The sequence below is a fragment of the Macaca nemestrina genome, chromosome 4 (genome assembly GCF_043159975.1).
Source record: "Macaca nemestrina isolate mMacNem1 chromosome 4, mMacNem.hap1, whole genome shotgun sequence".
Lineage (NCBI taxonomy): Eukaryota > Metazoa > Chordata > Mammalia > Primates > Cercopithecidae > Macaca > Macaca nemestrina.
The window spans coordinates 82,156,779-82,179,835 of NC_092128.1; the positions used below are offsets into that span (position 1 = coordinate 82,156,779).

The 23,057-nt window shown below is 35.5% G+C and overlaps 1 protein-coding gene across 1 annotated transcript in view; it reads right to left on the reverse strand.

Moving 5' to 3' along the window:
• LOC105475597 (thrombospondin type 1 domain containing 7A) overlaps nucleotides 1–23,057 on the reverse strand; it is a 501,118-nt gene that overhangs the window by 225,494 nt on the left and 252,567 nt on the right. The gene's annotated exons all lie outside the window — the stretch shown is intronic.

Below are 23,057 nucleotides of genomic sequence, written 5' to 3' on the forward strand. Positions count from 1 at the left end.
CCGCCCTCATGATTCAGTTACCTCCACCTGGTCTCTTCTTTCATACCTGGAGATTAGGGGAATTACAATTCAAGATGAGATTTAGGTGGGGACACAAAACCTAACTGTGTCATTCCACATACTCCAAGAAGAAATGTTATTGCTTTCTGCATTCTTGATGTTGATTCCAAATAGAGCAATAATTCTCACCCTTGGCCGTAACTGGAAACACCTGGAGAGGGTTGAAAACTACCGATGCCTGGATTTCTCACCAGACATCTGATTTAGGGTAATTGTTTTCAGGTAAGGTCTGAGCTGCAGGTCAGTCCCCCTCCCTACTCTCCCACAGCTGGATCTACTTTGCCTGAGATGCAGTTTTATCAGCTGACAAAAGAGTCAAGATGATTACTAATATCAAACATTTAGAAGGGTTTCCTAGCAAGATTTGAGATTTTCAATGACAGATGTTTTTGAATTTCTGGTGTCACTCTTCTAAGCAGTTATGAGCTCCTTGGGTAATTCAAGTGAACAGATAAGATTACGAACCACAGGTCTATATGGACCCTGTTACCTCAACTTGGGATTCACCACAAGTCAGACTAGTTTTGCATATTTTGACCCCAGCTCACTCCACGTCTCCCAGTCTCTTCCTCTTAGTTTTCTTTTCTCACCCTCAAATCTTTAAGCTCTTCCTTTACTTAAAAAATGTTCTCCTTATAGATTTTAAACTATTTCACCTAATTTTTTTGGTAATTATTATTAATGAGTCCTTCTTACATTTTATCTCACCGATTTTAACTCTCATCTCAGCACTATGCTTTTTATATTTCTGCTTTTGTTGACTTCTAGTCTACTATAGTCACTCAAAATCTTGTTATTTTACTATCAGTATTCTTTTGTTAATTTAAATAGTATTTTAAGTATCATACTAATTACCGAATTACTCTTTCTCTAAAACTTTATTTGCAGTTCAACAACTCTAGTCCTTATCTGTTGTATTATTATTATTATTAAGTTCACTGTTCTCAGACATTTCAGATTGTTTTCTCCTCTGGACAGAAATAATGAGAGAATCCACAGCAATGCATGTGGGATGGGGAGTTCTTTGCTCTGCTGACCTTCCGCTTATAGCTATAGTGTCACTGAGAGTTTTAAAATATCACTTAAAATGGAACGGGTGTCTTTTCCTTAAAAACTGCAACAAGATAAAGATGACTACTATTACCATTCTTATTCCATATAGTATTGGAAATAGCCAGTGCAATCAGGAAAGAGGAATCAGGCAAACTGTCCCTCTTTTCAGATGGCATGATTGTATACATAGGAAAAACCAGAAGTTTCCACCAATAAAAACTCTTAGAACTGACAAAAATAAAAGTTGCAGGATACAAAATCAATATACAAAAATTGATGGCTTTTCTATACATCAAAATGTACTTATTGAAAAAGATATCAAGAAAGCAATCCCGTTTACAATAGCTACAAAAAATAAAAAATAAAGCAAAACTACACTCCTCTCACCATACACAAAAATCAACACAAAATGAATTAAGAACTTAAACCTAAGCTCTGAAACTATAAAACGACTAGAAGAAAGCAAGGAAATGCTTCAGGACATTGGTCTAGGCAAATATTTTATGGTTAAGATTTCAAAAGTACAGGCAACAGAAACAAAAACTAATGGGACTGCATTAAAATAAAACGTTTTTGCACAGTAAGGGAAATAATCCGCAAAGTGAAAAGACAACCTCTGAAATGGGAGAAAATATTTGCAAGCTATTCATCCAACAAGGCGCGAATATCCAGATTTACAAGGAACTCAACACCAATAATAATAATAATAATAATAATAATAATTCCATTAAAAAGTGGGCAAAGGGTCGAATAGACATTTCTTAAAAGAAGACATACAAATGGCCAACAGATACATGAAAAAAATGATTGACATCACTACTCATCAGGGTAATGCAAATCAAAACCACAATAAGAGATCATCTCATCCAGTTAGAATGGCTACTATTAAATTGAGAAAACATAAGAAATGCTGACAAGAATGAAGAGAAAAGGGAACAAGAGTTCCCTGCTGGTAGGAATGCAAATTAGTGACTTTGGACAACAGTGCTGTGGCTTCTCAAAAAATTAAAAACAGAACTACCATACAGTCCAGCAATCCTACTGCTGGGCATTTATCTAAAGGAAAGAAAATCAGTACAACAACGGGATACCTGCACCCAATGTTTATGGCAGCACTATTCACTATTTATAGCCAAGATTTGGAACTAACCTAGGTGTTCATCAACAAATGAATGGATAAACGATATTTGGTACATATACACAATGGTATACTATTCATCCACACAAAGAAATGAAATTATGTTACTTGCAGCAACATGAATGAAACTAGGCTGGGCATGGCAACTCACACTATAATCCCAGCACTTTGGGAGGCTGAGGCAGACAGATCACTTGAGCCTAGGAGTTGGAGACCAGCCTGGGAAACATGGCAAAACCCCATCTCTACAAAAAGTACAAAAATTAGCTAGGTATGGTAGTGCATGCCTGTAGTCCCAGCTACTCAGGAGACTGAGTTGGGAGGATTGCTTCACTCAGGAGGTTGAGGCTACAGTGAGCTGTGACCCTGCCACCACACTCCAGCCTAGGTGGCAGAGCAAGACCTTCTAAAAAAAAAAAAAAAAAAAAAAAAAAAAAAAAAAAAAAAAAAAGAAATAAATAAACAAGGAAAAGAAAAGAAAAAAGAAACTGGAGGTCATTATGTTAAGTGAAATAAGCCAGGCACAGAAGGACAAATATCACATGTTCTCACTCATAGGTGGGAGTCAAAAAGAGTTGATCTCATGGAGGTAGAAAGCAGAATGATAGTTACCAGAGATGGAGAAGGGTAGTGGAAAGAGGGGGATGAGAAGAGGATGGTTAATGGGTACAAATACACAGGAGTAAGTTCTAGTTTTCAATAGCACAGTTGGGTGACTTTGGTTAATAATTTATGGTATATTTCAAAATAGCTGGAACAGAAGATTTGAAATGTTCCCAACACAAAGAAATGATAAATGTCTGAGATGACAAATATCTTAAATACCCTGTTTTGATCATTATACATTGTATGCATGTATCAAAACATCACAGTACTCCATAAATATGTTCAATTATTATGTGTCAATATTAAAAATGGCCTTGCTTTTTAATATTTTACATCATTCAAAGTTTATGTAAACAACTACCTGTTTTAAAATCCTTTTAATTGGACACAAAGAACCATTGAACATGCAGGAAAAAATGTCAGCATTGCTACCCAGCCAGCAGGGACTGTAGGGAGACAGTGGTGGGTTGGGGTGGAGAGGGATTTAAGCCTCTATTTTCCCCTTGATGGGGGACCAGTTGGCATGAAACGTGAAAATAACTCTTGAGAGGATATTTAGAGGTAGATTCAAAACAAGGTATCTGTTATCATATGTATTCCACTTAGTTCTTGTGTTCTTATTGTGGGGTTATTTCTGTCTCCATTCTTGATGCAGTCCTCAGAGGACTCCTAGCACTTCTTGGCTGTGAATTTTCTTGCTCCTTTCTCTGGTTAGAAGAATGTTTTTCAATGGGTTCAGCTGCATTTTAGTTGGGAGGACACATCAATTGGTCAGGACTGGTATTAGATTAGTTGGCACCAAACAGATATGAGAAGGCACAAGCATGAGAAGGGAAGCTGATCTCTCTTCCAGACCATGAGGTTTGGTTCCACTATATGAGGCTCCATGGAACTGAGGAGATGGTGGAGGTTCCACAGATCCTTGATTTATTTGCCAAAAGGAAATTACAATGTTATTCTGAGGAACATGATGTTCTTGTTTACTTACTCATTCCCCAAGTTCTAAGCTGTGATTGTGGGTATGTTTTCCCCTATTGAGCTACTGCTGAATTTCATCTCATACTTCTTGCTAAATCATTGGCCATGCCTTACAGTTTAGATCAGATTTATTGAGAGCTTAGTATGTGCTTGACCTGGTTCTAAGTGCAATATATGGACTCTCTATTTAAAATTTTTTTTTTTTTTTTTTTTTTTTTTTGAGATGGAGTCTTGCCCTGTGGCCCAGGCTGGAGTGCAGTGGCCGGATCTCAGCTCACTGCAAGCTCCGCCTCCCAGGTTTACACCATTCTCCTGCCTCAGCCTCCCGAGTAGCTGGAACTACAGGCGCCCGCCACCTCGCTCGGCTAGGTTTTTTTTTTTTTTTTGGTATGTTTTTTAGTAGAGATGGGGTTTCACTGTGTTAGCCAGGATGGTCTCGATCTCCTGACCTTGTGATCCGCCCGTCTCGGCCTCTATTTTAAATTTTTAAAAATGATATTATTACTATTTTTCTAAAGATGAAAAGAGGTTCTCAGAGAAGTTAAGTAACCTGTCCAAGATTACATGGCTCAGGTAATCTATCTCCACAGTCTACATTCAAAACTGCTCAGTAATCAGTTCTCTCAGTTACCATTTCTCTGAAGATATCTGTTTACCATGCTCACTTTTGAAGAATATTTGCACCAAATGTAGTCATTCAGTTTTTCTCAGCAAATACTATTTCATTGTCTTACACCCTTCATTGTCTGAGATTTCAACCCTTATTTGTTATCTTTATTCACATGTATGTATTGTATCTTTTTTTCTCTGGCTGCTTTAAAATTTTCTCTTTATCTTTCAGAAATTTGAGTATAGGGTATTTTTCCTGTTGTTCTCTTTGTATTTATCCTGCTTGTGGTTTGTTGAGCTTTGCAGATCTTTAAGTTGATGTTTTTTAACTGAATTTGAGATTTTTTTGGCCATCATTTCTTCAAATATGTTTTCTATCAGATCATTCCCTTCTTTCTCTGGAATATCATTAATACATTTATTAGACACCATGACACTATACCGCTAGTCACTGAATCTCTGTTCACTTTTATTTTTAATAGAAATGCCATCTCACTATGTTGCCCAGGCTGGTATCAAACTCCTGGGCTCAAGCGATCTTCCCACCTTGGCCTCCCAAAGTGTTGGGATCACAGGCATGAGTCCCACCCTATGTTCACTTTGTTTCCTTCCAATCTTCTCTCTTTAGATCTATTTCTATTGCTTTGTCTTCAAGATCAATAACGCTTTATTCTACTCAGATCCAATAATTTCTATTGATCTGTCTTCGATATCACTTAGCCTTCCTTTTGCAATCCTTGATTATTAAGCCCACTCAGTGAGTTTTTATTGCAGAGTCTGTACATTCTTGAATTTCCACATTCTTATAACGTCTGTTTTTCTCTTCATAGTCTCATATGTTCACTCCCCAAGACACTCGTTTCCTTTATGTCTTTGAATATATGTTTAGTAATTTCTGTTTTTTGTGGGGGTTGGGGAGACAGGGTCTCATTTGTCACCCAGGCTGCAGTGCAGTGGCACAATCACAGCTCACTGAAGCCTCGACCTCCCAGGCTCAAGTGATCCTCCCACCTCAGCCTCCTGAATACCTGGGACTACAGGCACCAGCCACCATACCCGGCTAATTAAATTTTATTTTTGTGGAGGTGGGGTCTCACTATGTTGCTCAGGCTGGTCTCAAATTCCTGGGCTCAAGTGATCCTCCTGCCTCAGCCTCCCAGAGTTCTGGGATTAAAGTCCTCATCTGCTGATTCTTATATCTGGGCCATCTCATGGCATGTTTCTTCTGACTGCCCTTTTCCCTCACTCAATAATGGGTCTTTTTCTTCTCCTTTTTTTATGTGTAGTGACTTTTCACTATATTTTGTACTCTGTGAACAGTATATTGTAGAGATCCTTGATTATGTCATCTTCCTTTATAAGGTGTTAAGTTTTGTTCTGTCGAACAGTTTAGTTATTGGCAGATCCTATTGATCTTTTCAGGTTTGAGTTTATTTGCATTACAGCTAGTTCTTTTTGTGTTTGAACTGTGCTGTGACAGTGTGGACCTTCTGGGACCATATCTTTCTGAGACCTGAGGTGCTCAACAAGTATTCTTCACTCTCACAGGGCTGGAGCTCAGCATCTCTCAGCGCTGTGCTACCTATACTATCACCTTTCAGTTCTCAAACTCATAGCACAGAACCTCTGCTAGACTCCAGGGTATCACCCCGCATGTGTTCAGCCAAGCTCTGGCCAAAGATTCACAGTGTATCCATTTGGAGACTCTTAGACTCTGTCCTTTCCCTCCAGTGTGGATTCCCCTTCTCTGTGCCTTGTCCTAAAATTTCCAGCCAATTCCATAGCCCAGCACTTAGATTTCTGACTCCTTTGTTCAGCTAGACCTGACATTATGCTTGTCTTCACCTCCCTCTGTGGCAGGAAAGAGCCCCCAATAGAAGAGGGAGGCAATTTTGAAGCTCAGTTCACATCTGTAATCACTGTCTTCTGTGGCTTCTTGTCCAATGCCTAAAAACAGTCGCTTTATATAATTTGTTAAATTTTATAGTTGTTCTTATGGACGGGTTCCATTTATTCTCTTATGGATAGAAGCAGAAGCCTAACAATATGTTTGCTTTCTGATTATTTTAATTATTTAGTTGCTAGGCTTTGTGATATATTCCTAAATATACAAGTTTTAGGCCTTTCATCTCTCTGGCTATCAGAGAAAGGCATTTTTCTAGAGTACAGAATAGTCTATAATCGTATTTATCGACCCTTGGGTTTATTACTGAGTCAGTTTATTTACTTATTTAATAAATATTTACTGAACACATTATGTGTCACCTAGTCTGTTAATATTTTTCCCCTAAGTAGCTTTAGGAAATTTATATTAACACATCTATTCAATCAATTCAAGAGTATAGAGCTCCTACTATTTAGACACAGGTACTCTGACATTATAAAAACATGTATTTTGCCACTATAAGAGCATATGAAGGAAAAAGAAGCATACCTGAGTGTTATGATTAGAGACGTCAAGTAGAAAGATCAATGCAAGTTTGTTTCTCAGGGGACAATTTTGGGCTAGATATATACATGTGGGAATCCAAATAAAACCTGGTTATCTAAATAACATTATTACACAGTTATTCTCTTTCACATAACCCTATTTTAATTCTCTGCATAGTGCTTATTGCTATTTGATATTTTCTTATTTATTTTATTTCTTTGGATATAATTTTTCTCCTTCCATTAAAGTGTAAACTGTGTTGCAGCAGGAATAGTGTTTTTGCTGTTCATTTCTCTATTTTCAGCATTTAGAATAGTGCCTAAGACACAGAAGACACTCAGTAAACATGGGTTCAATGAGTAAATGTATGGATACCTTCCTGTCATGGAAAAGAGAAACAAGAACATTATCATATATGTGAAGTGGTGAAGTGTAGTTTTATTGTGATTAAATATGAGTAACCTTAATAGACCATTAGCTATGAGACTGAATCACTATTTAAAAGAGAGGCACATTTTCTAAAACCAATAATCGTTGAAAGGTGAGATAGCTTTTCTTTAACATAAAACTGACTTACAAGTAGTAACCCTATACTCTGTGGTACAGTGGTTAAGATCACTGGTTCTGGAACCAGACTTTGATTCACAATCCTGATTATGATGTTTACTAGTTACATTCCTTAAGAAAATTATTTAAGCTCTTTGTATGTCCATATTATGTAATAATAGTGTTTACTTCATATGATTATAGTGAGGGCCTCATAAGTAAATAAATGTAAAATAATTAGAATAGTGTCTCACATATAGTAAGCATCTGTCATCCTCCTCATCCTCTGCATCATTATCATTATTACTTCAAATTAACACATTTGGTTCTATAGATAGAAACTTGGTAATTATATTTTTTGAAGGAAATCCTAGAAAACAAAATTACTTTTTTTAAGAGATGGCATTATTGTTAATACTGGGTCTTTCTTGCATCTGTTTCAGATTTTTGCTATGGGTTACAAGCCAGCAAATAGATTGAAGGACTTTTAATTTTCCTTTATCAGTGCCTACATAAACTTTTTCTTTGCCCTGCATCCAGTTAGGCCTGGATCCCCTGTGGAAGTGGAATAATATTTTATTCAAGATTATGTCTTGTCAAGCCTTTCGATTTCCGTTTGAGGATGCTTATCCTATCCTCACTGAGATGATGGTTGGAAAATGTGTCTCTGCATTTAACTGCACCTAAGTAGCAACCAGAAGAGCTGTACTCCAGACGCTTGTGTCAGGGGATATAAGGGAACTCTCTGCCTCTATCAAAGCTCAGAGGAGGATTGCCTGAGGGAATAGCTGTACATCCATTCATTTAGTACATCCATTTCGAAGTCTATCCTTGGGTTATCCAGCTTAGTGAGACCTATAAATCTGTACCATATCGCATCAACCCCCACTTATTTCCCTTTACTGAATTACACTTTGATATTTATACTATGGCCTACATATAAGAAAATTGCTTAAAGAAAAAGCTTCCTTATAAAATTCATTGTGGTGTTTATTGTAAAGATGTTAGTAACGTTGTAATTCAACACAGTTACAGTGTCCTTTTTATGAAAGCCCACTGGTGAATTTTCTTTCTGGCTCTAGAACCAGAAATTGTGGTGCTTCTCCTTTACAACTGGTTTCTGTTGTCTAATGGGCACGGCAAATTTCTATTACAAGCTTAGAGCCAGAAGTTGTGGCCTACTTCAAGAAATTCACAGAATCGTATGATACACATTTTGTGTGTCATCCTTATTATATTCATTATTGGTTTGATATCCTCTTTCTACTAGCATTTTTCCTTTGCCCCACACTCCTCATCCATTTATTCTTAAAATTACTTTATCTCCCTTTATTGTCGGTATTTATAGACAATAAAGTGGGACATAATATTAAAAATCACATCATTGATTGCAAGTGATTTCTTTTCTAACTGCGCATAAACAATGCTTGATGAATTCCAGTCACTCTGAAGCCATCAATTTGAGTTATTTTACCACAAAGAATATCTACTATGGGGAAATCTACATATTTTTACAGAAGACAATCATTGCCCTATCTAGAGGACACTGCGTACAGCACAAATGCATATTGTTCCCATGGAAAGAGTCACTGTGATTCATAGCTAGCTGTTCTGGGCTTGATTCTGATAATGTCAAGTCTGGGATAGAGAGTAATTCATACCAGGTGACTTGATACAATACGTCAAAGGTAACTTTTCAGTTGAACCGTATGAAATTGCCACTAATTGACAGATCTTGACCTATACAAATAGCAATATCATATGGCTCAACATAATACTGGTTCGAATAACTGTGAACAAGACTCCATATTGACCTTATGGAATCATGTCACAGAATAAAGTGAATTGTGTTAACTCCTATAAAGGGCTGAAATTATGCTTTTCCCTTCAATTTTCTTTTATAAGAAGTATATCTCTAGGCCATTTTTGTTTATTTTTGCAACAGAAACTTTATCAGCTAATATGATGCACTTCTGATGATTTTGATAAACTTGTAGACAGCTACTATACCCAGCGCATTTATTCTGGAGCAAATTCATAGGGCAAGTGAGTATGCCTGGAATGAGTTTATACTTTAGAGTCAAAAACAAGGCATTGAGTCCATGCTTTGTCACTGATTGTTTCAGTATGTCTGAGAAAATTATTCTCTAATTATCAGGTTAGTCATGTGTTAATGGGAAAACACTATCTACCACAATATGTTGGATACTTTTCTTACCCCCTTGTTACAGATTTGTAGGGGGCTTTGAGAAATGTCAATAGCTTTCCTAGTTAAAAACATAACTATTTTCACAGTACTTCTGGGATTCTTAATGAAGTAGAAACGTAATTGATCCAAGGCTTTCTAAACAGATCTAGCTGAGCGCATATAAAACAGTAAAAGTGTTTTCTAAACTCTTTTCTCTCTCTCTCTCTTTTTTTTTTTTTGTTTTTTTGTTTTTTTAGACAGAGTCTGCTCTGTCACCCAGGCTGGAGTACAGTGGTGTGATCTTGGCTCATTGCAACCTCTGCCTCCCAGGTTCAAGCAATTCTTGTGCCTCAGTCTCCTGAGTATCTGGGACTATAGGCGTGTGCCACCACACCCGGCTAATTTTTGCATTTTTAGTAGAGATGGCATTTTGCCATGTTGACCAGGTTGATCTTGAACTCCTGGCCTCAAGTGAGCTGCCCACCTCAGCCTTCCAAAGGCCTGGGATTACAGGCATGAGCCTCCACGGCTATCCTCTAAACCCTATGTTTTTATGTATCTAGTTGCTATAATTATTATTTTAACAACAAGGGCTAAGTTTTCTCAGGCATAAAGCTGCCTATCCAAGGGCATTTTAGATCCCCGGAAATCCTGTGGGATATAAGGGGCAAATGAATCAGTGTGGCATTCCAAGGTTGAGCAATGGTGAAAGTGTTGTTTTTAGAGTAACCTAACAATCTGAGGGTTACTATAAGTATCTTCGTCAAAATTCTTTGGCAATGGAGTACTGCTTAAAATTCGCAAGGCTTCTGAATCACAAAGGAAGGGAAGCTGTAATTATTCTGACTACCATACTTATAGAAGTAAAATTAATTATATTTATTCTTATTCTAAAATAATACAATGAAAGCTTTAGAAAAGGTCTATTTTTTTTTTCCTCAAGAAAGGAACAATTTTGTATATAATTTTAGCCCATGGCAGGATTTTAACACAAACTGTAAAGAGACAGTATTATTTGCTCTCCATTATGTTTTTCAACTAGCAAGCTAATATACAATTAGTCTTTATTGCATGCTAAAGATTTGGAGTGAAACTGTTATTTAAAAAATTCCCTTTTCTCAATTCAACCAGAAAAGTAAACACATAAACAAAAGCAATTAATATTCATTTGGCATATAATAAATGCAAGGCCTTATGCTAGGAAATGATTTACATATGTTACATATGTCATCTCATTAAGCCTTTGAAAGGAAAGAAAAGCATAAGAGATAAAGAATGAATTAGTGCAAAAGGTACGTTAATTCAAAATGAAACCTTATAAATTAAATGTCCAGGAAGTCAACATCCTCTAACTGAAGGCATTTCTCTGTCTTTTAAAAAGATATTTCCAAAGGATACAATTAGCAAATGTACCCAGACCTCTGCTAAGAATGCAAGTTGTACTAAAGAAGTTTAGGGAAGGATAAAACACTATGCCCTCTCGCAGAAGCTTAAAATCTTGGGAAGTTGGCATAAATAGAATAGAATCATATGAAATCAAATGGCAAATCAAGAAATACGGCAGGAAAGGGCTATACAGACTTTGGATAAAGGAAGGTGATTAAGGTCTTGCAATTTGAAAAAGATTCTTTAAAAGAGGAGATATTTGGATAATTGGGACAATGGTTGAAGGTATTTCAAGGCAGAAAATAGAGGAGTAGCAAAAGAAAAGGAACTGAAATAGCATTGGTTTTGCTTCAATGGATAGGTGATGCTTAGCTTAGAGAGAGCTCTTGTGCATCCATGGATACAACACAGCCTCCAACACTGAGGACATGTAGCTTTGTCAAGTACAGAAAATGTAAAATTGTAAAGAGGTACAACCAGTGTATATAATTACAAGAATATAGAATACTACTTTGAGTTCTTGAATTGCATTCAATGTGCCATTTTTTTCTTAAATTAGCTCCCCCAATAAGAGACATTTTTAGTGGATTTCAAATTTAGAATATGAGCTGCATCCTTGTCTTTTGAGCACATTTTTGTGTGCAATAAATGATGAGACCTTTCTAAGATAAATCTGTTGTTATGGTTTTCTTTTCCCATTGCTACTCTCCTTGGTTTATTTCCCTTTTTTATCGCCCATTGCTTTTAGAAGGAATAAATATTAATGAGTTCTACAATGTAGTTCGCACTCCTCTGTTAACACTGGAGAAAGTAGCTGCTCCCTATTGAGCAATCATCAGCAAGGCAGGGAACAACCAGCCCTAGCCACAAACCATTTCTTTTATATCTTTAGATAGCAGGAATGTGCCTCTGAAAAAATGCTGTTCATTCGCCAGTGCACATCCCTATCCCTGAATACTCATTTCAAAGTTCCTCCTGGCGCTATCATTCATCTACAACGAACTCGATGAAATAAGTGCTTAAGGGTTACAAAAAGCACGGATACTATAGTCACTTGATAGTGTCAAGTTAGATGACATTTTACCCACCATCTTTCTTTCATTAATGGAAGGTGTATTACCTGCTATGGCTTCTTTCCATCTCAGGTTACAGGTATGAAGTAAGATGAAACAGTATCTGCCCTTCTCTAATTTCTCAGCTTAAATACTAGCAAGGTCTTGTGAGTTTCTAAAGATTTAGGGCCCAAGGATCTAAAACTGGGGGTCAAAGAATGTAGAAAAGACTAATATTATAACTGAAAGGTCCAGTTCACTTAGGAAAATACATACTGACTTTTTCTAGTCATTCCATTCTTCCCAATTATACATCTAGAGCTATGGGGGAAGCAAGGCTTTTCAAGACACAATGCATGTGTTTCTGTTTCTCAACTTAAAGTAGTCATTCTCATTGGCTATAATAGAGGCCAAAAATCTATGTTAGAATTAGGGGTAGATTTACTGAGAAGCCCATAAAGCTTAAGGTTTGGGCTCTTCTAAGGCCCTGGCAGAGATGTTAGTGAGTGATTTTTAATTTGGAATTTTGCAATCTGACTTTTGTTGTTGTTGTTGTAACAATTAGGCCTCTCTAAATTGCATGAGCTTTGGGGCCCAAAGCACTCTCATTAGTTGTATGGTAAAGTCAACTCTTGATTATGAGCAGTGACAATCCTTGTAAAAAAACAGATTCCTGCCTCATTCAGGACCTATAGAATTACAACCCCCGTGGGTAATATCCAGGAAAGTCTGCATTTTCTTAAAGCATCCAGGTGATTCTTAAACTATATTTTGAGGATATATGCTTTAGAGAAAACAAATTCACCTGAGGAATAAGGGTACAGATTTGTTAAGGATGGACCATGGTGTAGTGCACTCTCAGGGATTAGACAGCCCCAAACTGACAGATTCATACAAGTCACCCTATGTCAGCCTTGTTTGTCAGCCATAATTTTGGATGGTGCAGTTTACAGGGTAAATCCTGTGCCTTGGGTTAAGGTATTCTCATCTAGAGAGTTTTTGCATTTGTTTATTTCAGGCATTCTAGTAGTACCAGTGGAATGATACAATTTCTTATATTAATTTCTCAGCTTTGCAGTTTTTGGACTCATGGAAGTCCAAAGCTATAAGCTTCCTGATGACAGGTATCAAGTCTACTTTTTAAGAAAATCACCATAAAATATGATGCAGTCATTAAAAGAATGAAATCATATCCTTTGCAGGGACATGAATGGAGCTGGAGACCATTATCCTTAGTAAACTAAGACAGGAACAGAAAACCAAATACTGCGTATTCTTACTTATAGGTGGAAGCTAAATGATGGGAACACATGAATACATAGAGGGGAACTAAACACACTGGGGTGTTTTGGAAGATGGAGGGTGGAAGGAGGGAGAGGATCAGGAAAAATAACTAGCTAATGAGTACTAGGCTTAATAGCTGGGTGATGAAACAATCTGTACAACGAACCCCCATGACACAAGTTTACCTATGTAACGAACCTGCACTTGTATCCCTGAACTTAAAATACAAAGTAAAATAAAATAAAAACATAAAAATTATATCTTCAACGTCCACATCAGTGTTGTACCCTAATAATTATTCAATAAGTGTTTGCTGAGTGAATGAAAAAATAACAAGTGAGATACCTAAATTTGCAACCCTTCCTCTACTGTAATTGATGTTCAGAAAAACAACATTTGGGAGAATGAACACAGGATGAGTTTAACGTTAAATCCTTGCAGGTGTGTGTTCCCAGCATACACATTTAATCTTTGAAACAACCAAATAATTAATATAATGTCTTAATAAATGTAATTAATATTGTCATTATCATTATCATTATTATTACTACATTTTAATAGTGGGCATTTGGGACTTAACCGTGGGAATTTATAAGTATGCATTATACTTCATATTGTTAGAGATATTCTATTGTTTGTAACCTATTAAAATATTTCTGTGTCACAAGATTATTATCCAATGTTTTATTATTAGCTTAATATTACTCATATACTTTATTAGTACATCATCCATGACTTTGTACAAGACACCAAGATACACCATGAATTTTTTGATCTTGTCTAGGTAATAATTTCTTTGCTAATGTCATTTTTGTCTTTTCCATTAGCAAACTGGGAAAAACTAGAATGATAAAAAGAGAGATAGGTTTGAAATACTCATGAATTTTCAGATGCTTCTATCCTTCAATTTTAGAAGTTGGCAATTGCTTTCATGCTTCATTGAAAAATATCAATTTGGTAACATGATTGTTTCTGAATTTTACATTTGTGAAGATTATCCTTCACTCTAAAAATATTGGAGAAAATTCTGGGCATTTTTTTATTATCTAAGAAAATGTTCTATCAAATGCCATTTAGTTGATCCAACCTCTTATTCTCCTGAATAGTTTTGACACTAAACACATATATGGTAAATTAATCTTATGTTATTTCCTTGATAAAATATTATTTTTACCTGTGCTTTGTATATAAAGGTGGCATTGTTGACTAGAAAATATTAATATACTGTGTGATCTGTTAGTCTGCCGACATGTTTTCCAGCAAGGGTGACTGTTCGGACTGAATAGTCCACACTCTTAGTTTGGTCACTGTAAACATTTGTAATACAGCTGATTTGTCTCCCAGATGCAGCTTATAGTTAAAACAAAATAATTTTCTGTAATAATCTTTTAGTTTGACATTTTAAAGCTCCATTTCTAGTCTTTATTTGATATCAGATAGTCCATGTAAAAAAATCGGTATATTTTTTCTTATTTAGTACTTCTATTAAATTGATTAAATTTTATCCAGCCTCTTTTATTTTTTCTATTGGATTGGAAAAATATATACGCACATTACTTATTAATACTTGATTATATTACTGTGTAATAATATATAATTATATAATAATATATTAATAGTTATTAAACAAAAATATGTATTATTAATAATTATGCTTAAATGTTTAACATGCATAGTATTAATAAAATAGAAGGGTGCTCAATATTTTCACCTTTTTCCTAAACAACATACCCCTTATTGTTTCCTATCCTATATTACTTTTGTTCATCAACTAATTGCGCATTATAATATTAGCATTGCTTCACACATATCTCTGCTTAATTAGACTATCCATGTGTTTACCAAATTCTTTGCTCATCTTTAATCAATCTTTCTTGGTTTGATTTCCTTCTTCTTAAAAATCCTTTGGCAATTTTTCAGTGAGGGTTTATTGGAGGCAATCCCTTTCACCTTTGTCTAAATTTTGCTCATATTTTTGAAAGTTAGGTAGCTGGGTAAATAATTCTACGTTGCCCGTTACTTTCCTCTCAGTACTCTGAATATATAATTAGTGTTGTTTCACTTTTCTGTAGCTGCTGAAAATTTCACTATTAATTTGTTAATTCCTTTGTAAATAATCTTTTTCTTGTCTCTATTCCTTTTAACAAATCTTTGTAGTTGTTGAGCCAAAATCTCACTACATTGTCTCTAGTGCAGGTTTATTATCCTGCTTGAAAATTCCTGTTTTTCTTAATTCTGTATATCTGTGTTTTTTTCTTACCACTTCTGGAACATTTTCTCTCCCTTTGTTTTGATTGTTATATTCTGAACCTTCTTATTCAACTTTGCATGACTATTATCCTCACTTTTATTTTCAACTTCTATTCAGTGTTGCATATTCAATAATTTCCTTATGTTTGTCTTCAGTTTACTAATAACTCTTTAGCTCAATCTGTCCAAACTACCCATTTATTTCTTTCCAATTAATGTGTTTTTCAGTTCTAAAACTACTATTTTAAAAAGTTGGTCTTTTTTATTCTGACTCATTATTTTTAATCTTATAAAGTTTTTCCTTTAAATCTTTAATAAGTTTTTAGCATTTTATGGTCTCTATCTGCTTTTTTGTTTGTTTTGAGACAGGGTCTTTCTCTGTCACCCAGGCTGGAGTGCAGTGGCACAATCTTGGCTAACTGCAATCTCCACATCCTGGGCTCAAGAGATCCTCTTACCTCAGCCTCCCATGTAGATGGGACTACAGGTGCATGCCATCACACCTGGCAGTTTTTGTATTTTTTGGTAGAGACAAAGTTTCATCATGTTGCACAGTCTGGTCTCGAACTTCCAGACTGAAGCTATCCACCTGCCTCAGCCTCACAAAGTGGTGAGATTACAGGCGTGAGTCACCATACCTGGCCTCTATCTGCTATTTCTAATATAGTATTTCCAATCTTGGGAGTCTAATCTTACTCTTTGTTAGGCATTTTAAATCTCATTTATGATGGATTATTTTTCCTTGCATAATTCATAATTTTGGATGGTGCAGTTTACAGGGTAAATCCTGTGCCTTGGGTTAAGGTATTCTCATCTAGAGAGTTTTTGCATTTGTTTATTTCAGGTATTCTAGTAGTACCAGTGGAATGATACAATTTCTTATATTAATTTCTCAGCTTTACAGTTTTTGGACTCATGGAAGTAAGCATAAATTTGAAACTAAAACCAATATGAATACAGGCCCATAACTAGAATTATTAGTGAGTCTTATTTTTCTCCTAAGTGAAGCCTGAGGCTGACCTATGTAATTGTCATCTCCCTCTACAGGAAAGTTGAGTTTCTCTACTTACGTGATTATCCTTTGAGATTAATGAAGTAATGCAGTATTTTTGCCTGTATTCTCTTTCTCTGGTTAAAGTTTCTGTGTCATGCTCCTTATTGTCTTCACTCCTCCTAGGTTCCCAAAATGTGTAACCCTTTTCCTGTACCATCCTCACCCAAGGGCAACCACAGAAAGCATCAGCAGCTCAGCCTTGCTGGTTTGTTCTGGGGAATCATTTGGTCAATACCTCAGTTCTGCCCTTAAGATCATTTAAAACAACATTGGAAAAAATATATATGCACATTACTTAATTATTAATAATTGATTATATTACTGTATAATACACAATTATAGAAATATGTTAGTAGTTATTAAACCAAAATATGTATTTTTACTTCATAAGTACTCTTAAATTTTTAACATGCATAATTAGCTAATAAAATAGAAAAGTGTTTAATGTTTCTACCTTTTTCCCCAAACAATATATTCCACGTGCATGAATCTTGATGAGGTATTATATAAAGGCTGTTTTTTCATGTAAACTAGTTTGTCACATAGGAATAGGAACAGAAGAGTAATTTATAAATAGGTATCTTCAGGCAAATAAAGTTAAGTAATGTGCCTAAGAATACATGCCAAGCAGAAATGAAAACCAGGTTTCCTGATTTCTATCTGGGGTTCTATTGAAAATAGCCTTAAGATGAAAAGTTAAAGTGACTTTTTAACTATATACCATAATTAGAAAAGATAAAAGAAATAAAAAGTGTTCTCTTAAATTAATGTCCAAACTGAAAACAAGGTGTGTGAATCTTGACTCATGTCATTTGATCTAAGGACTAGATAATGTGTCCTCTATTCAAATTCAGAGGTGTAAACAGTTCTATATTCAGAGATAAAAGGCAGTGTGAGTGTGAATATAGCCTCTTTGTGAAACAGAATTTAAGGAAGTGGGGGTGGATATCAGAAATATTCAAGAGAAAATTTTCAGAGAAATTAAAAGAGATTGTACCATTTTATAAAGGGGACAATAAATATATCAAACAGCAAATGTTTACTAAAAACCTACCAAGTTAAAGGTATAAAGCACAGTATTCATGTTTATTTGACTTCTGAGCTGCCTCTTGATATGTTTCTCTGATTGCCTTTTTGGTTGAATACTTCCTGAAGTCTCATCAGTAAGCTATTTCTCCAATAAAAGCTCTTACGTTACCTCTGGGTAGACCACTAACTACCTTAATCTAATTCCCAGCATGAGTTTTTATTACCTTTTACCCCAGTAGCTGAACCTCTTGACATCTTACTTCCCATTTTGTAGTCTACTGTTCACAGAGTAATTTCATACGGTAAAAGCTGTTCTCTCCCACAACATATCCAGAGGACTGGCTAATGAGGAGGCTCTGATTCCTTTGGGGATTCCTATATTTTAATTATTATATACAGTAAGTCCTCACTTAACATCACCAATAGGTTCTTGGAAACCTTAACTACTCATCGCTAAAAGGGAACTCATTTCTCCATAGGCTAATTGATACAAACAAGAGAGTTAAGTTTCCACGGCATATTTCTGGTCACAAAAACATCACTAAACTTCTAAATAAAGACCAAAACACTTTTAATATTAAACATTGAAATAAATCTAAGCTATGCATACACTTAAGAAAGATTAAAAACAAGTAAGATCATTTATTACGTAATTATTCCAGTCCAGGGTTGTGGGTGGCCAGAGCTTACTCCATCAGTTTAGGGAGCAAGGTGGGAACCGTGGCTGGACAACACACCATCCCATCTCAGGGTGCGCTCACGCACACACCCACACTCACTCAGACAGGGACTCCATAAACATGCCAGTTCACTTGACGTGAACATCTCTGAGGCATGTAAGCAAATCAAAAGACCCAGAGAAAGCCCATGCAGACATGGGAGGAACACGTAGACTCCATAGAGACAGTAGCCTCAGCTGGGAATAGATTTTTTTTTTTTCGTCAATGTTATGACAAAATGTTCATCGACAAAATAGCATTATTTGAGGACCTGCTGTATTATTTTCCAGTGCTTTTTACATCCCACTGTATTTACAGTGCACTGTGTTTCCAACCTGTAGCCATCATGGGTTCTAGTTCTTTTTCATTTACCACATTAAAATGAGCAGAAAGTGGTATGCTTAGAAATACAATAAATTATGGAGTGTTTATACCTATATTATTCTCAAAAAGTATTCCTAGCCAAACTTTATATGCCTGTTTGTATAATTATAGTATCATAGTGAAAGTTTTAGAAGTCAGTAAATTTAAAAATCTTGTTTTCCCGTAGTTTACATCTGTATAAGGGCATTATAGAAAGTCAAAAAACATGAAATCATTTTTCTTCATGGGACAGGTTTGATATATTTTTAGCAAAATAGAAAGTAAAAATAAACCATTCCCTTTCCTAAATGACTTAAGGATTGCATCTGAGAATCTATGGAGACTCCCTTAGGTATCAGCAACCCATGGTTCCCTGATACACACTTCGGGTGGAACTATCATGTAAAATATTCTCACCTACCTTTTGTTTCAAAAGGGAGGAATAGGAATGACACAGCACAAGACTTCAGCACACTCTGATATTTACTGTCTAAAATAACAGGGAAATAGCACCATAAGCATAGCCTTTCTTTTCTTTTCTCTTTTTCCAAAAAGCTTTTGCTAAAGTGGGTTTGTGTGTGGAAATTGTAGACAAAATACAATGATAAATAATTTACTTTCCATTTAGCAATGGTGTGACTATTTTATTTTCTTATTTCTTTGTTGAGCATGAGGAAATGTGAGTTCTTTACTTATCTTTCCATCTATCCATTCACAGTTCAATCATCCATCCCTCTGCCTATCTTCCCATTGATTCTCTAATCCTTTCTGCTGCTATATCTCATTCTATGTCATCATACAGGCTTATTATCCAGGCTGTCTTTCCTAATAACCCTCAATCCCACAGACAATATCTAGATTTTAGTGTGGATTTTTAATGTGTTTTCTACAGAGTAATGCTCTTAAGTTTCCTATAAGTCACTGTAAGCTTAATGGTGCCTTATAGCCAATACTTTTAGTTTCTCTCATTTAAAAACATGTTCAATCTGTACTAAATGGAAGAATTTCTTGCGTTACTGTAGGTAAAATCTACTTTCATTTTACTTTGAACTCTAAAAAGAATCAATTTACTTCCACGCATCCAACGATCAGCAACATGTTCATCAGCTCTCTAGGGCTCATGCAGAAAACCTCCCCACAGGCAAGATCTCTTCCTGTCATGTTCTGATAAGGGTAGATTTCACACCAGCATAAGCTGGATATTCTTCACAGTCTACTGGAAATCTGATCAGCTGGCTGAGCAAAAACTGTCAAGGGTTTTACTACTGACATTCTCAGTAGGGAACTTGTGGAGCCTTTCTTCTACGGAAATGATATAGTAGAAATTCTGCTCACCTGAATATTGTGGGGGGATTGTTGTCAGGATTGGGAGGGTTACCTACAGCTAAGAGCAGTACAATAATAAACTATAGACATTGTCTAATATCAGTTAGATGTATTTTTTCCTATTGTTTACAGGTGCTATCTCCAATTTAGGATATGTTCTGATGATATAATTCCACTGACACAAACAGCATACCAAATTGTGAATATTATACTAAAGACCTTGTGAGTACTTTAATATGATACATTTTATTATTTTGGAAATTAAATATATTAACTCCAAGGATAAGAATTTTTCTGTCCCTTATGGTGTGGGTCACTTAGTAGTAGGGAATATACCAATGAGTAAAGTCATTAATGCTTTCTGCCTTTGTGCTAAGGTAGTTATTACCATTCCCCTGTGTAACACAATGCACCAAGTTAATAAAGGAAGTTTACATAAATTTCATATCACTTGCTTTCAGTATTTTTTGTACTAAGAAATTTTATTTTTGAGTTAAAGTATTTTATTTTGTGTTAGGGTCTTTTTCACATCTTGGTTATATGTGAAAACAAGTCATCTAGAGAACACAGGGTGTGAATCTGCAAAAAGAACAGTGTAGATTGTTCCTTAAGTAAAACTGAGTTGTTCGTAGTACAGGTTGTTCATGGTTACACAGTCTTGGATTCTTGAAATGACTGTCTTCTTATTAGCTGGGGGAGTTGTTTTGAGGGATTTCTCTCTTTCATAAGATAAGCTTTCATTCTTTCATATGAACATGACTGAACATAGAGTGTGAATAATCTTCAAGCCCACAGTCTAATTGTTCTCCATTCACACATATTTATAGACTTCGCATGTCACCCCTGGGATACCGATATACTGAATATGTTTCCTATTGGGAAATGTTAAGTGCTCCCAGAGAGAAACTAACAGAGTCTAAATTTGGTGGAATAAATGCTACATTTTTAGGGAGAATCAACTGTTTGTGCAAAGACTTTAAGAAGTTCATTAGTATTCTTGGCATATGATATGAAAGGACACACATTCCTAAATTATTCATGTTACATATTTACATGATAAATATTAATTTTAGGTGAATTAATTACTTCCATATCTATTGACCTTTGCTTTGGCATTTGCTTTAGTCTAACAACTACATCTAAATAATGATATTCTTTCAGTTTTCCTTCTTTATCTGTGACTGTTTTGGTGTCTGCAGTGGTTTAGCAGTGGTCGGGGGCGGGGGGGAGCTCTAAAAGAAAATGCTTTAAAAAAATACCCAGTTGCAATTCAGAATTCCGAAGGATCTTTGGAAAGTAATAACCTACAGGACATAATTGACATTCCAAAACTAAAATCCGATCTACCTCTAGCAATGAAATTATACTACCCTGGAAAGACTGCTATCATAAATCTACTTAAGAGTGTTAAAATGCAGCCATTAAAGTGGCCAAGAAAATATTAATGTACTAACATTACATGTTTTATGCTACTTCCTTATAACCTCAAGATACATTAGTAGTAAAATGTATCCCTCGGCTAGACTCCTAAATGAGTTGACATGCTGTGTAAAGTTAGTGGATACAGAACAATTAAATTTTGAAAGTTGCAGCTGCAAAACTTCAGTTTTTATCTTCTATGAATTACTGGTCACTGGTGTCAGTCCTTTTTGGGAGGGGCAGAGAAGCCATCTCTTCTTTGGTTTTTAAAACATTCATTTCTCTTGGTTCTTTATCATATTTTCTGATCATTTTTGCTCATATTCCTTCCCAAAATATTCTCCTTTTTTGGTATTTCATTTAGTGATATCAAAGAGGGCCTTTATCCTTGTTCTTTTTCTACCAAGGTATTTTCTAGGAAATCCACTCCTGTCCTCTCGTCTCCTCTCCTCCCCGCCCCTCTCCACAACCCGCCAAATACAACACGCTCATCTTTATTGGTGAGATTTGTCCTTTGTTTTTGTTTTTCTTTAGCGTTGTGCTTTAATACACACTGTTCCCTTGCCTGAAGGGAACTCCCTCTTGCACTCTTGCCATGCTTCCCTGTAAGTAGTGTCTCTGTCATCACTCAGCTCAAGTGCCACTCCCTCCATAAAGGGCTCTGTTTCTACTACTCCCTTACGCTCATTCTGAATCTTGGTTGTATGGCATACATATGACATTTTAATTACTTGTTTGTCTACATGCTCTCCTGATGACTTTGAGGACTTTCATGACATGCAATCTGTATTGGTGTTTCTATCCTCACTCTCTTAAACAAATTGTATATGTTGATATACATTCAATGTGCCAGTGAAAGAAGTCCTGCTATTCCTCAGACAGGAGGATAAAGACTGCTGACAGTACTACTTAAAAATGTTCATATTTGTATGTGAACTTAAGATCTACTCATTCAATATACACTTGATCCAATAATTATGATAATTTTAGAATCATATTAATTAATATCTAAAATACATAGTTTTAGCTTGGGCCATATTGGATTCACTTATTCTTTTGTACCCTTAATACATCTGGTCCTGAAACAGATATAATTTAAAAAAAAAGATATATCTGTCAAACAATTGAAGAGTTTTAAAAAGTGCCTTTGGGTTAAAGATTTCTTTTACTGTAGTTTCTATTCTGTACTTATTTAAATCGAAATTGACAATTTTATTCAGTATCATAATTAACTTATTTTTAACCACATTTTTTCCAAATAAGATTTTTTTTTTGACAAGCAGGTTTTACTTCTTATATAATTTTGGAATTTAGAATATATATTTGCATGATCTGTGTATATTTACAAATAAATTTTTATTCTAGTTTTAAATTATTGTTTCTAAAGTTTGATGCAGAGGTTGAGTCAAGAAGGCCTTTGTCAAAATTTTAAAGAAACTTGTCAGTAAACCAGAACTGATCAAAGATGGAGTTGTACTAAATATTTTCACAACCATAATGTGGATTACCTGTTTACCATAGTGAATACCAACCACAATGTGAACAGAAATGCAGTTCTCATGCCCC